Raw genomic sequence first — 15,235 nt, 5'->3', positions numbered from 1 at the left:
TAGTTAGAATGCTAGGAAATTTTATTAAAAAGCCTAACTTTTTTTCTGTGGACTTTAGCTCTGGTCAAGCTGGGGGCTATAGAAAAAAGTTAGCTAATTAAAATTAAAATAGTATCTTAGCATACTCTTAAAAGTTTTGAGATCTATGATAAAATTTCATTTTAAGATGGCAAGAAAAATTCCTGAAACTTTGGGGATAATTCCAGGAATTTACCCCATTCTAAAAGAAAAGAAAAAAGAAAAACAAACTAGGTAAATAGCAACATTTTGCTAGCCCTTCCTTGACTCCTATCTTGTCTGAAATCCCCTTCTGTTCCTTTGGGAAAAAACCCCAGAAGGTATTATTAAGGGATCTTCTCCATTCCACTCCCTGGAGTAGTATTGCATATATCTCAGTCCTAGAGATTGCTAACAAGATCCATATATCCCAAGTTCCTCTATTTGCTAACTCTCCTTATCTTAGAACCATCTCAAATTCTGCCTCACCTATAGAAATAGGGGGAGCAGCAAAACACTTCCCCAACCCAGTTTTGGGAGAGTGAGGTTAAGGCCCAATGGTCAGCATTCCCCAAGCCTAGCACCTGTCACCCCAGCTTTTGGTAGGTTCTGTCCAGCAACTGCCCGGGAAAAATTCGGGCACCCTGGCACCACCCAGCATGGCAGTGTGAGGTGAGAAAGCCAGTCAGCTCCTGCATTTGACATTCCTCAATATTCCTTTGAACCCAAGAGGAACTGAAACTACTCTTCTGAAAGCCTCCTAGAAACATTGGAAACACAATGAATAGAGAAGAGTGACATTGTCTGTGTCCTTCTCTCCCTTCCCAATGAACTAATCAGAGATATCAGGTATAAAGAGAAAGCATATATTTAATCCCTGCAGGGAGAGGCACAGATGCACCAGGGAGCCATTCCAATTCCCACATTGTGCTCCTGGAACCTGGCCAGCTTTGAGCTTGTCCAGGGTTTAAAAGCAAAAGACTCCAGCTTTCTCATTGGATAGACTAAAAGGATATAACCATCCTTGACCAATGGTCACCAATGTTGGCTGCCTCCCACAGGTCATGTCACTTCCTGCAACTTCCTGTCCCTCAGGTTCAAAGATCATTCCTCCAGAGATCAAATGACCTTCCCAAGGTCCCAGTTCTGGAAACAGGGATCATGTAACAATACCTCATCCAGTCAGTCCCATTCATGAGGGAATACCAGTTAGTTGTCCTCTATCAGCAATGCAAAATAGGAACACTAGTCTAGCGAAGGAGCAAGGGTTACATTTTGTAAATATTTTTAAAAAACTTTTAAACATTTTTTTTTGCATTTTAAAGTTTGTATTTAATATTTTATCTCCCCACCCCAATTACACATAAAGACAATTTCCATTTTTGTTTTCTTCAAATTTTGAGTTCTAAATTCCCTCCCCCCAGAGAAGGCAATTTGATATGGCTTATAGACGTGTAGTCACACGAAACAAGTTTCCATGGTCATGCTGTGAAAGAAATTACATTTGTAAAAGAAAGTGATAAAATAACTCGTAGGTTTAGTCCTCTGAGGATTTGCAAAGCGTTTTACATTTGGTGACTTTACTCCATATAACAGTAATAAATGATCAACATCATAATAAATAGTATTTACATAAAGTCTAGTGCGTATCAGACATTACTGTTAGTCATTATATCCCTACAACAATCCTGGAAACTAAATGTTATTGTTATTATTATTATTTTAGAGACGTCAGTTGACTTGCCTAGTGTCAGTGCCAGAGTCCCGCACTCTAATCGCTGCGCCACCTAGCTGTCCGCTACAAAAGTGAACGACAAAAACAGATTTCACGTGTGCGCGCGTATAAGGGTGAACAGCGTAGTGGGAGTTAATACAAAGAACGTGAAGGAGCACGATCAAACGAAGCGGGATGGCCCCGTTCTGTCACTGCCCCGAGGTGAAGATCGCCTGCGGGCTGGCCCAATTCACAAGATTAGCATATTAATCCCGGATTGGGCTCCCCCCAGATTCTAGATCCAAAATTCCTTTGCACCCGCTTTAGCGGGGGTCTAGGCCCTAGAGCGCATGCGCCATGTAAACTACGACAGCTGCGCAGTGTCTCTCCTCACTTCCTGGCAGTATCTGAGGCCCTAAAACTGAGTGGGAGGCTGGGGGGAAGGGGTGGATTTCCCGTTTTGTTTTTGTTTTCAGTTATGCCTTTACGATCTTGTGTAAGGTTTTCTTAGTAAGGATGCTGTAGTGGTTTGCCATTTCCTTATCCAGTCCCTTTTTGCGGATTAGTAAACGAAGACAGTTAAGTGACTTGCACAGGGTCACAAAGCAAGCGTTTGAAGCAGATTTTGAATCTGATTCTTAGCCTAGCATTCTTTCCAGGACACCTCCTATCTGCCTAAATGACGGTCCTGCCCACCACTCAGAAGAGAGACTCCACCCACTGGCCACATGGCGGCTCTTCCCGCCCTTTCCCCACCCCCAGCACGTGACGCATGTTTCCGGCCTCGGGCAGAGCCGGGGTCTCGGCTAACCCGCGAGTAGGGAGTGAGCGTCCCGGGATTTCCCGCGGGTGGTTTAGCCTCCTCCGTTCGTCTCCCCAGGCGCCCACCTTGTTTAGAAGTCCTGAAGCATCTAGAGATGAAGGGGTAATGCCCTCGTTTTATAGGGAAGTGACGTCATTAGTCCGGTCACCCTCTTCTACTCTGGCAAGGGTTTGGGGAAGCAGGCGGTGTAAGACCATTTCGGTCCGCGCTGCCATTGAGAAACTGCTGTTTGCGTTATTCATTTCCAGTGAATAAAAGACTAAATTAGGCATTATGTAAGCAGGTTTGAAATAAAATTTTATTTGTTTTGTTTGCACATAACGTACACTTCTACTGACTTTGCTCCCCTCCCAAAGAGATATCATAAACACAGATCCAGCAAAATGAATGAGCTATTTCTTAATGGCTTGACATATATATAATAGTCAGCTCTTGATTAATGTAGTCGGATACATCTGCAGACCTGTCCCTTCCCAGGAGGGGCCCTGTCCTCTTGAGGCACCACCAATTTGTGCAATGCAAAAACTGTAGAAGGCTCTTAAAAAAAGTTTGCTCCTTTCCTCCCCTGAATTCATATTAGAATATAATGTAAATAGAAGGAAATAATGGAAAGCAAACGCTTCAAAATTATGAGCACCGAGTTGGCCCCAGAGAAATGAGAAGCCACCTTTGCAAAGGTGGAATAACATGGGTATGGAATACTGCAGATGAATTCAGACTTTTTCCACATCCTTTCCATCATTTCCTTCTATTTACATTATATTCTAAGTGGTATAAATTCATCTAATTCATAAAATCTGTTATGCTTCTCTATATTCATATTCATAGTTTCTTACAACATATTATTACATTTATTGTACCACAATCTACTTAAACATTCAACTGATGGATGCAAAAGTACTTTTTTGATGGTTGTTGCTGCCAGGTCTCTAGACCCAGCAACTGATTTGAATTGTTGCCTCTTATGTACCACTTAATAATTTACATATGGCACGTGTTTAATAAATAATTTTTTAATAAATGAATATTGGAAGGGTAAATTCACACCTACCCTCTGGTATAGTAGGGTTCATTTAAAAGTCAGGGTATTAACTAAAGTAATTTAGTTTTCCCAGTATTAAAAATATTAATAGGGGAGAAAGGTGATGCAGATATGGTGATGAACTGAGTTTCAGAGTAAAAACAATTAAAAAAGCACACACTTTGTAATAGTACTCTAGTTCAGCCCTGCTCCCTCCCCAACTTAAATCTGTTCAAAGTCAGGACATAATTTTTGTTTTAGAGTAGAAGTTATAGGACTTCTTAAGGAACTGTTCTGCCACTGACCTGCTTTATTTTGGAGGTGCCATCTGCTTCAAGAAACACAAACTCTGTGGAAAGGGACCTGTATGTGCCAAAATGTTTGTGGCAGCTCTTTTTGTTGTAGCTAGAAACTGGAAGTTGAATGGATGTCCATCAATTGGAGAATGGTTGGGTAAATTGTGGTATATGAAGGTTATGGAATATTATTGCTCTGTAAGAAATGACCAGCAGGAGGAATACAGAGAGGCTTGGAGAGACTTAAATCAACTGTTGCTGAGTGAAATGAGCAGAACCAGAAGATCACTATACACTTCAACAACAATACTGTATGAGGATATATTCTGATGGAAGTGGAAATCTTCAACATAAAGAAGATCCAACTCACTTCCAGTTGATCAATGATGGACAGAACTAACTACACCCAGAGAAGGAACACTGGGAAGTGAATGTAAATTGTTAGCACTACTGTCTATCTACCCAGGTTACTTATACCTTTGGAATGTGATACTTAATGTGCAACAAGAAAATGGTATTTACACACATATATTGTATCTAGGTTATATTGTAACACATGTAAAATGTATGGGATTACCTGCCATTGGGGGGAGGGAGTGGAGGGAGGGAGGGGATAATTTGGAAAAATGAATTAAAAAAAAAATTAACTAATTAATTAATTAATTAATTAAAAAAAAAAAAAAAAAAAGAAACACAAACTCTGTACCTTAATGAAATTGTGTCATTTCTAGCTTTAGGGAACAGAAAATGTAAGGGTATAGAGACATGATTTGAAGTGCCATGAATAGAAAAATGGCCAATTTGACTGGATTTTGGAGTTCAGAAACAAAAATAATGCCCAAAAAACCTGGAAAAATAATGTCCAATAAGTTGTAAAAGGCTTTAAAAATCAGTTTATATTTGAGTCACAGGATTTTGCTGAGTGACATGGTCAGATCTGTGTGGTGGTATGTAAGATGGACTGAAGTAGCAAGACCCAAGCAGGGAAATCAATTAAGAAGGGGTTCTTGCAATAATCTAGGGCCAAAGTGATAAGGATCTGAACTAAGGCGCTCTCTGTGAATAGGGACAATGAGACTAGATTTGATATTAGGGAAAGAAAAATGGCAAATATTTTCCAAGTATTTGAAAGTTTGGGGGTAAGAATGAGAAGTTGAGAATAATGACAAATAATTACAAATGTGAAAGACTAAAAGAATGATGGTACCTTCTAAAGAAGTAGCAAAGTTTAGAAGGGAAGAGAGAGAGGGGAGTGGGGTGCAGGAAAGAGGGGGGAAAGAGAAGCAGATAAGACATCAGCAAGTCATTGGTGTGATAAAACATGTTTCCTATGTCAATACAGAAGTAATAGACATAAGATGGATTTTCAGACATGGTCAATAGTATGGATTTGGGAGATTTTTTGGGAGAGGTAGGAGGAAATATGAGGGAGAACCAGTAATATCATCTATTTCACCATAGAATATCAATGCAGTGACTTCTTATAGTCTCCAACATCAAATACAAAATGTTCTCTTTGGCATTCAAAGCTCTCCATAAACCAGTTCCCTCCTACTTTTGAGCTTTCTTACATCTTACTCCCTAACATATACTTTTCTATCCCATGACACTGGCCTCTTCACTGTTCCATGAACAAGGCATCCACCACTTGTTTCTGGGTACTCCCTTAAGTCCCCTATGCCTGGAAAGCTCTCACTGCTGCACTCTGAATAATGATCTTCCTGGCTTTCTAGTTTTATACCAACTAAAATTCTGGCTTCTACAGGCACTCTTCCATAATCCTCTCTGAAGACCAGTGCCTTTCCTCTGTTATTCCATATTTATCATATCTTATCAAATATGTCCACATTCATAATTACACAACTTGTTTGTATAAAGTTTGCATGTTTTTTTCTTCACAAAATGTTAGCTACTTAAAGGGAGGGAATGATCTTTTGTCTCTTTTTGTATCCCCTGAGCTTAGCCTAGTATTTGACATATGCTTAATCAATGTTTCTTGATTGATTATTTGAAGAAAAGCAGAAGAGGAGGAGCTGGGAGGCATAATAGATGGAATGCTGGGCATGGAGTCAGATAAACTCATCTTCCTGTGTTCAAACTTGACTTCAGAAACTTTCTAGCTGTATGACTGTGGGCAAGTCACTTAACCTAATTTGCTTCAGTTTCTTGTGTGTAAAATGAGCTGAAGAAAGAAACAGCAACACTCTAGCATCCAGAAAATATGACCCCAAATGGGATCATAAAGAATTGGACATGACTGAAAACCAACAGAACAGAAAAACAGAAGAAATTTGAAAAACGTTTAAAGGGCAACACAGTCAAGTGAGATTACTTTGGAATTAGCATCCTGAAATGAGTATGTATTTTTATTTTAAAAGAATATATATTTTATTATACTTTAACATATTTAACATGTATGGGACTACCTGCCATCTAGTGGAGGGAAGAAGGGAAAAAGTTAGAACAGTTTTTGAAAGGGTCAGTGTTGAAAAATTACCCATGCACATGTTTTGTCGATAAAAAGCTATATAAGAAAAAAAAATATATGTTTCATGAAAAGGTGCTCTAAATCATTATTGATCAGAGAAATACAAATTAAGACAACTCTGAGATACCATTACACACCTCTCAGATTGGCTAAGATGACTGGAAAAAATAATGACAAATGTTGGAGTGGATGTGGCAAAACTGGGACACTAATACATTGTTGGAAGAATTGTGAATGGATCCAACCATTCTGAAGAGCAATTTGGAACTATGTTCAAAAAGTTATCACACTGTGTATACTCTTTGATCCAGTAGTGTTTATACTGGGTTTATATCCCAAAGAAATGATAAAGGAGAAAAGGGACCCATATGTGCAAAAATATTTGTGGCAGCCCTCTTTGTAGTGTCCAGAAACTGGAAACTGAGTGGATGCCCATCAATTGGAGAATGGCTGAATAAATTATGGTATATAAATGTTATGGAATATTATTGTTCTATAAGAAATGACCAGCAGGATGAATACAGAGAGGCCTGGAGAGACTTACATTAACTGATGCTAAGTGAAGTGAGCAGTACCAGGAGATCATTGTACATGGCAACAACAAGACTATATGAGGATCAATTCTGATGGGCATGACTCTGTTCAACAATGAGATGATGAAGATGCCATCTACATCCAGAGAGAGAGAACCATGAGAAAAAGGTATGGAACACAACATAGCATTTCCACTCTTAACATATACTTTAACATGTATTAGACTACCTGTCATCTAAGGGAAGAAGAGAGGGGAAGGAGGAGAAAAGATTTTTCAAGGGTCAATGTTGAAAAATACCCATGCATATGCTTTGTTGTAACGGTCCTTTAAATGGGTGGGCACAGCGCAACAGGAGATTTGAGTGGCCCAGAAGTAATCTCTGTGGATGTAGGACTGTCCTGTGGGTGGGACCCTGGCCATATTGAGATAGCTTCGTAATGGGTGACGGCTCTCTCGATGGTTGGCTATGTGTGTGTGACCTCACAGGCCCTTTATAAGCCCACTGCAGACAGCAATCACTCTCTTTAACCTGGCTCCCTAACCTGGGGTAGCCAAGCCAAGCTGATGGATAGCCGAGAAGTAAGGAGTTTCGTAGAGAACATGTGGGTCTTTAGACTAGATGTTCACTAGGGAGCTGACAAGTCAGGGCATTATGTGAGTAGGTGTAATAAAGGCTTTTAAGATTACATGTGGCTGTTCTTGAGCGTGCTACCGGTTATTAAACTATAGATTCAAGAGACTGTGGTCAGAGACCTTTGAAGGCTTCAGAGGAGGTGAGCCGGGTAGAGTTGACACTGCAAAGGTTAGTGGTCAAAGGTACTCTGTTGGGGCTAGGGCAGACTAGTAATTGTAACTGCCAGGAGGGCATGTTACACTTTGTAAATAAAAAGTTTAAAAAAATATATATATATATATATATATGTTTAGGGGGCAGCTAGGTGGCACAGTGGATAGAACACCAGTCTCGAAGTCAGGAGAACCTGAGTTCAAATCTGGCCTCAGACACTTAAGTCTTCCTAGCTGTGTGACCCTGGACAAGTCATTTAACCCCAATTGCTTCAGCAAAAAAAGAAAGAAAAGAATATGTTTTAAAAAAACCAAATTGTACATAAGTTTTGCACTTTCATATAAAATTATTTTATGTTTTTTGAATACAAAAATGTTCGTGTTTGTTAGTGTTTGCCAAGTTCATTAAAGAATCAACTTTTAAAAAGATAATTGATTTATAATATAGTTTAAGATTTGGTAATGCCATACTTTCTTTATTCCTACTTTTCTATTGGTTCTCTTAACTGTAGTGTTTTGGTTTTTAATTTTAGTCTCTTAAAAAAGTGTCCCTTTTGTATTTTGGCAAAATATTTTAAAATATTATCAAAACTATATTCTATTAGATTAAAACATAAAATAAGTTGATGAATGTAAAAAAGAGATTTGGAAGGAAATATATGTAGTAACAGCAGCAGCAATTTATTAGAGAATGCCTACAGAGGGAAGCCTCACTATAAAGGTAAATCTACATCTGCTCTGTCATTTAAAGTCTTAAAGGGATGCTTGAGAGGCTGAGAACTTGAGTGAATTATCCAGGCTCATCCAGCAAGTGTATGTCAGAACTCCTGACTTCACAGCTAGTTCTTTATCCATTCCACCATGTTGCCTCTGATATAAAAAGCATGGGGGAAATAATCCTTATTTAAGAAGAACTGCTAAGAAAACTAACACTCTGGTGAGAAAGATGTAAAATTGCTTCTCAGATCCTGATTAACATAATAAATTTGAAGAATGCAAATGAGCTAAATATGAAAAGTCACTTCAATCTGACAAACATTAATTAAGCATCCACTATGTGAAAGTCCCTATCAGCTAAAATCTTAAAATTTAATAGGACACAAGGTATGGGTAGGGCTGTGGAGGTGGGGCATGCACAAAAGATGTACTTTCTAGGAATGGAGGGAAATCTGTGCAAAGGCAAAGAAATGAAAGGTGGTATGTGAATCCCCAAAACAGCTTTGCAGGAAGGGTGTCACCAAATAACACTGGAAATGTAAGAGAGAGACAGAGTGAGGCAGGGTTGAAAAGTTAAGTTAGTTAGCAAGTAATGACTATGATAGGCTAATAGACAAGAAGTCAAGCTAGATACAAAATGAGTTGAATTTGTTATACTCAAGGACTGTGTAGATCCATATGACTTTAAAGCTTGGTCATACACAAGTAGGTCCTCACTTCAGAAATACTCAAACCCCCAAAGTGAAGAGGTCCTAATGCTTCCATCCCTTTATTAACCTCCATGAAATATAGGAACAGCAGATTCTGTTCCTTCCCCAATGCCTGGGAGAAAGGAAAAGGTTTCCATAGAGTACTGGATTCATTGGGGGCTGGGGGGGAGGGGAGCCCTTTGATGAAAGGTCTTCATCATCAGTTCTGAATCATGAAATGACTACCTGCAATCTAGGGGAGGGGGTGGAGGGAGGGAAGGGAAAAATCAGAACAGAAGTGAGTGCAAGGGATAATGTTGTAAAAAAATTACCCATGCATATGTACTGTCAAAAAAAAAAGTATAATTATAAAATTAATTTTTTAAAAGTATAAAAAAATGGAAAAAAATCTTATTTCATATTAATCTCCTTCACAAATTCTTTGTTTTAGTCAAATTCCTTTTATATTAAACATTCCAACTCCCATCTGTGTGCCTTTGCACATAGTCTCCTATGTCTGCAATTAACTCCCTTGTTCCCTCTATCCCTTATGCTCTCAGAATTTCTTTCTGTAGAAGAGACAAAAATGAAGAGCTTGCCCTGGAGTTATTTTACTCATTTCATGATTCAGAACTGATGATGAAGACCTTTCATCAAAGGGCTCCCCTCCCCCCCAGCCCCTAATGAATCCAGTACTCTATGGAAACCTTTTCCTTTCTCCCAGGCATTGGGGAAGGAACAGAATCTGCTGTTCCTATATTTCATGGAGGTTAATAAAGGGATGGAAGCATTAGGACCTCTTCACTTTGGGGGTTTGAGTATTTCTGAAGTGAGGACCTACTTGTGTATGACCAAGTTTTAAAGTCATATAGATCTACACAGTCCTTGAGTATAACAAATTCAACTCATTTTGTATCTAGCTTGACTTCTTGTCTATTAGCCTATCACAATTGTTAGTAGCCTGAAAGCAGAACTTTCTCTTTTCTTAAAGCTTTTGGTGAGTGGGGAAAAAATCTTACTATAGATTTCCGATTCTAACCTTATTTCCACCTTTGCCAATACCTCTTCTTTTCGTCTTTTTCCAGTTAATTGATCCATTTGGATATTTGTTCCTGATATTTGTTGTACCATATTCCTGAGTTTTGCTTGTAAATTTAAATAATTAAATTAGATGATATCCAAATAATTAAGGGAACAAGTATAGACAATGAGGAAGCAAAATGAGAACTCATTGCAGTTGATATGATGATTCACATAGAAAATTCTAAAAGGCCAACTAAAAAATTAAAATAATAATTTCAGTAAAGTAGCTGAATATAAAATAAATCCAAATAAATTACTAGCATTCCTTTATACTATAAAACAAAACTCAGGAGGGAAGAGAAAAAGAGAGAAGTTGTATTCAAAATGCAGGTAGGTGGCATAGTAGATAGAGCACCAGCCCTGAAGTCAGAAGGACCTGAGTTCAAATTTGAGCTCAGACACTTAATTCTTTCTAGCTGTGTGACCCTGAGCAAATCACTTAACTCCAATTGCCTCAGCAAAAAAAAAAAAAAAAAAAAAGAAAAAGAAAAAAAAAATTATTTGGAAATCTGGAAAGAAGCTTGGCAGAAACTGTGGAAAAGTCTCAATTCCAACATATATATAAGGAATTCATTAAAATTTATAAATTATTTATCAAGAGATAATTGGTCAAAGAATATAACCAAGTAGTTTTTAAAGGAAGAAATCAAAGCTATCAACTACTATATTAAAATGCTCCCAAATCCCTAATATTTATTTCTTTTCTTTTTTTTAAATAGCTCTTTATTTTTCAAAATACATGCCAAGATAGTTTTCAACATTTACCCTTGCAAAACCTTGTGTGCCAAATTTTTTGTTCTCTCTTCTCCCACTCCTTTCCCTAGACAGCAAGTAATCCAATATATGTTAAATTTGTACAATTCTTCTATACATATTAACAAATTTGCCCTTTGCCAAAAGGCAGATGATTTAGAGAAAAAGAATTTTTTGTAGGCATAATAGTGAGAAGACAATATAGGAAGGATAGATAAGGACAAGTTCAGAGGAAAGGCCAAATATGTAGTGTTAACTATCTTAGTGGTTTGGGATCTTAATTGTCTAGGATGTGCCACAGGAAACATCAGCATCTTTGGTTATACATGTCACACACATGGATAGATGCTTTTGTCCTGCGGCAAATATATTTGTAGTGCAGTGCAAAACCTACCAGAACTTGATTTCAACATTTTAAAAGAGTTTGAGTTCTTGAATGTCTGTCTTATCAATAGTGGTTTAGTTTTCTTATTCCTCCTCAGTTTTCTTTCACCAAAGTTAAATCATAACTGACATTTGCCATTTAAGATCATAAAATAAACCATGAAAATGACAGAGTCCAACGTTCTGGAGAACTGTAACCATGTAGTATATTTTCTTTAAAAAGGCCTTTTAAAAACTATTTTTGTGTTATGGTACTCTGGCAGTCTGGTAAGTTTTATGAAACACATATATTGTCTTGCATAATGCACAAATACATAAAATATATAGCATTTAAAGGAAACCAATTATATTGAAACATCGTTGTCAAAATCTTAAAAGAAAGTTTTTGACCCAGAAGATCTAAGATTGTTTCTTCCCCTTCTTCCTAATCCTCAATATCAGAGAAATCTAGAAAGATAAAAAAAAAGTCATGAAGACAAGTATATGAATGACTTCAAGAAAAGAACAGAGGGAAACCAGAAACTTTTTTTTTTTCCTGGAAAAAAGGTTTCAGAAAGTCACCTTTTAAAATGGAAAAATTAGAAAATGTAAACAATGTGGGAAAAGTTTGTCTTTACCATCACCTTATCTTTTACCAGAGAATCCTCCCAGGGGAAAGGTTTCATAAATGTGGAAAATGCATTATTCAACTAAACTGTATGTACTTCCCATAGAATAATTAATGGAGATAAATCCCTTAATAAGTGTGGATAAAAGCTTTAAACATACCTCCATGTTACCATTGGCAAGATAACTATTTCACTGGTTGATAACTTTCCATTCAGTAGAATGAAGAATTCTTTGTTTACTGGAGATCCCTCAAAGGAAAGCAGAAAGGAAAAAAGCAATTTTAGCATGACTTTTATCCAGAAGTTAGTACAATGCCTGGTACAAACATTTAATAAATACTTGTTAACTTGACTTATAAATGTAACTAAAAGTGCTTCAGTAAAATATCACAGTAATAATAACTGACATTTATATAGAAATTTTAGGTTTGCCAATGATTATTTTTTAGGTTCTGAATCTGGATAGCTCAAAGAGGGTTGACAAATAGAGAAGTTACTAGTGTTTCAGGTGTGAAGATAATGAATTCTTAGAAACAAAGTAAGTACTCATCAATTAGGAAATGTTTAAGCAAATTATGGTCCATAAATGTAATGGATATTACTATGCTGGAATTAATAATAACATGATAAATATGAAGAAGCATAGGAAGGCTTAACATGAATTGTTTGATGCAAATTGTGAAAAATAATTAATTTGGATCCCTGCTCTGTTCCAAATAGTATCAATCAATTTGATAGAATCATATCAAAGTTGGGTGACCTGTACATTCTAAGTTTGCTTGTTTAATTATAAGAATTGGAGGCCCTTCACCCTTGTTCTTCCTTGTCATGGTAAACAAGAACAGTGTACCAGAGGTAATTCAACTACATGGAAAGTCTCCAATATATTTTTGTACCCTGGGGAACTATTCTGTTTCGTTTAGTAGAAGCAGGTAACCATCTTATGACCACTTAATCAGATGCTCCATGCTACACCCAACCCTTTTCCCCCTGAGGTGTCCTGAAACCTGATTATTATAACAAAAAAAAAAAAAATAAAAAAAAAAAAATGGCAAAGATACATAGCATTATCAATAAATTGTTTTTTTGTGAGGTAATTGGGATTAAGTGACTTGCCTAAAGTCACATAGCTAAAATTCTCACTTTTTTATATTAACTCCTTCTTTATTCGAAATTTTAATTCAGGAAGATGGTTTTAATCATAACTCTCTCTTGTAACATGGCTAACTTCTTTGCTGTAGGGATGTCACATCCCTAACCACCTCCTGTTCGTGTAACAGTTACATTACCATTTGTCTGACAAACTTGTACACCAGGATGTCCGGTAATCCCATTAAACACATTTCTAAAATTCTTAACCATCACACCAAACTCTCACTTTCCTTCCAGGAACATTAGGACATAGGGAGGCCATTAAGAATTTTTGTCTCGTTCAAATTAACCTAGGGAAGAGGGTTACGGCAGAGAAGCATTTCTTATTCAGAAGTAATTTATTCTAACTTGGAGCTAGAAAACCCTTAGAGATATAGATCATCTTGATTTTATCTATGGGGAAACTAAAGCCCACAGAGATTTAATTGCTTATCCTACAGCAAAAAATAAGTTAATTGCAACAAAAAAAGGAAGGCAGAGTTGCAACTAGAATCCAGATCTCCTGAAATTCCAGACCCGAAGATTTTTGCATTACATTCTCTGATTACACGTCCAAGGTCATGCGTTTACTTCCTGGATCTACTGTGTGGCAAGGCCAAACCTTTTTGCAAAAGATGCCACCATTTTCTTTAAGAGATATAAAGGGAAGAGATTAACGAAAATCCATCATCGTACCTAGAAAATATATCGAAAGGTCAAATTTTAAGGAGGGTTCTTTCAAAACCATCAGGAAACAGTTCATAATTAACAGGTCTGGAGTCGATTAGTCGGAAACATTTCAAACCCGAGCTTAGTCTTTTCCAGGGCGTGGTTCCGGGGATGCCGGAAGTGACACGCCCTTTTTCGACTTCATCCCATGACCCTACTTATTGGCTGGTCTGTTTTTTCCGGAGGGCATTCTGGGAAATACCGATCCCAGCGGGCTTTCTTCGTGCCGTTTGATTGGTTTGTTGGAGACCGGGCGTTCTCTGGGAATTGTAGTTCCAGGAGTTACTCATGACATTACATTCCTAGCCACGGGAGTGAGGGAGATGGGGAAGAATTGCTTTGTTCCTAAGATGGGAGACGGAGCCTCTAAGGGGAGAAGAGAGGCAGAGGATAGTAGTAATACATTATTTTGGGGAAAGAGAATATAATCAGCCCCAAATGAGCATGAGATAAAGAGTAAAAACTGAACAATCATCTCCCCCGCCCCCAACTTTTTGTTTCTTGGGACAGTCTTGCTCTACAATGGCAAATCTCAGAGGTATTTTTCCTTCTGTCCACAGCCCTTTACGCTCTTTCCTCTGCCCGCATCCCGCCCCGCCCCGGGAGACGGCTCCTTCCTGCCTACGCCCCTTTAGACTCCTCCTCCTGACTTCGCCCCGCCTCTAGAGAAATAATTCTTTCGGTCCCGCCTCTTCCTGCTCTCGCCCCTCCCCGGTGACCTCCTCCCCTCTGGCCTCGCCCCGTCAGACTCCTTCCGCTCCGCCATCTGGGAGAAAGTGTTCCCTGTCTTTTCCCCGGGAGCCGGAGGAAATCCCCTTCCCTAAATCTCCATGCTGGTAGATCTCAGAAGTCACCTAATCTAATCCAGATTTGAACTAGAGAATCCCTTCCTTTTATTCCTGCCTCTTGGGCTTCTCTCCTAATTCCCTCCCAAAGTAGCTTACACTGTTCTGCGGAGCTTCCCCTCACCTTTACGTCATTCATTACGTGGCAGTCACTTGAGCTCCTCCGGAACGTCACTAAAAGTTCCTCCTACACCTCCCCTCTCTGTTCTCTCTCTTGTGCTAAACTATCTGTAACCCCTAGTAACCTTCAGGAGACTACCCCAGACTTCCTTTTCCTTTCCTCCTCCCTCTTCCTCGTCCAGGCGATTCAGTTGCATCCGACTCATTGCTATTTTTGTCAATTCCTTCAATTCATTTGACAGACGAGGAAACTGAGGCAATGGGAGTTAAGGGTCAACTAATGTGTATTTGAGGCCAGATTTGAACTCAGGAAGATGAGTCTGTGTCCAGACGCCATCCACTGTGCCATTGACTTCCTCTTACACCTTAAAAAAGGTCGAAGATAATAGTAAAGTGGACGAGATTTCTCAACTGCAGCCTTCCTATCCACCTCCACCCTTCTTGGGCTTTAATGCTCTACAGCCACCTCGGGGGCTATTTCCATTCAGGCTCCACATCTACCCCTCTGATTTGTAC

At 38.4% G+C, this 15,235-nt stretch overlaps 1 protein-coding gene across 2 annotated transcripts in view; it reads right to left on the bottom strand.

Moving 5' to 3' along the window:
• The window catches only part of ZNF263 (zinc finger protein 263), a 49,012-nt gene extending 34,209 nt beyond the window's left edge, over positions 1-14,803 (bottom strand). Inside the window, exons 1-3 of one of the 2 annotated variants that reach the window (XM_074279919.1) lie at positions 14,724-14,803; positions 13,722-14,120; positions 12,055-12,143 (exon numbers count right to left, since the gene is read on the bottom strand). The gene's annotated coding sequence lies outside the window, so the exon portion shown is untranslated. The remainder of the gene's footprint in view (positions 1-12,054; positions 12,144-13,721; positions 14,121-14,723) is intronic. The other variant, XM_074279918.1, reaches the window with a different exon arrangement.
• Positions 14,804-15,235: the final 432 nt, after the last annotated feature.

Source organism: Sminthopsis crassicaudata, chromosome 1 (assembly GCF_048593235.1).
Source record: "Sminthopsis crassicaudata isolate SCR6 chromosome 1, ASM4859323v1, whole genome shotgun sequence".
NCBI classification, from domain to species: Eukaryota; Metazoa; Chordata; class Mammalia; order Dasyuromorphia; family Dasyuridae; genus Sminthopsis; species Sminthopsis crassicaudata.
Note: the sequence above shows the minus strand (reverse complement) of the source record. Positions and strands in the feature narration are given on the sequence as shown.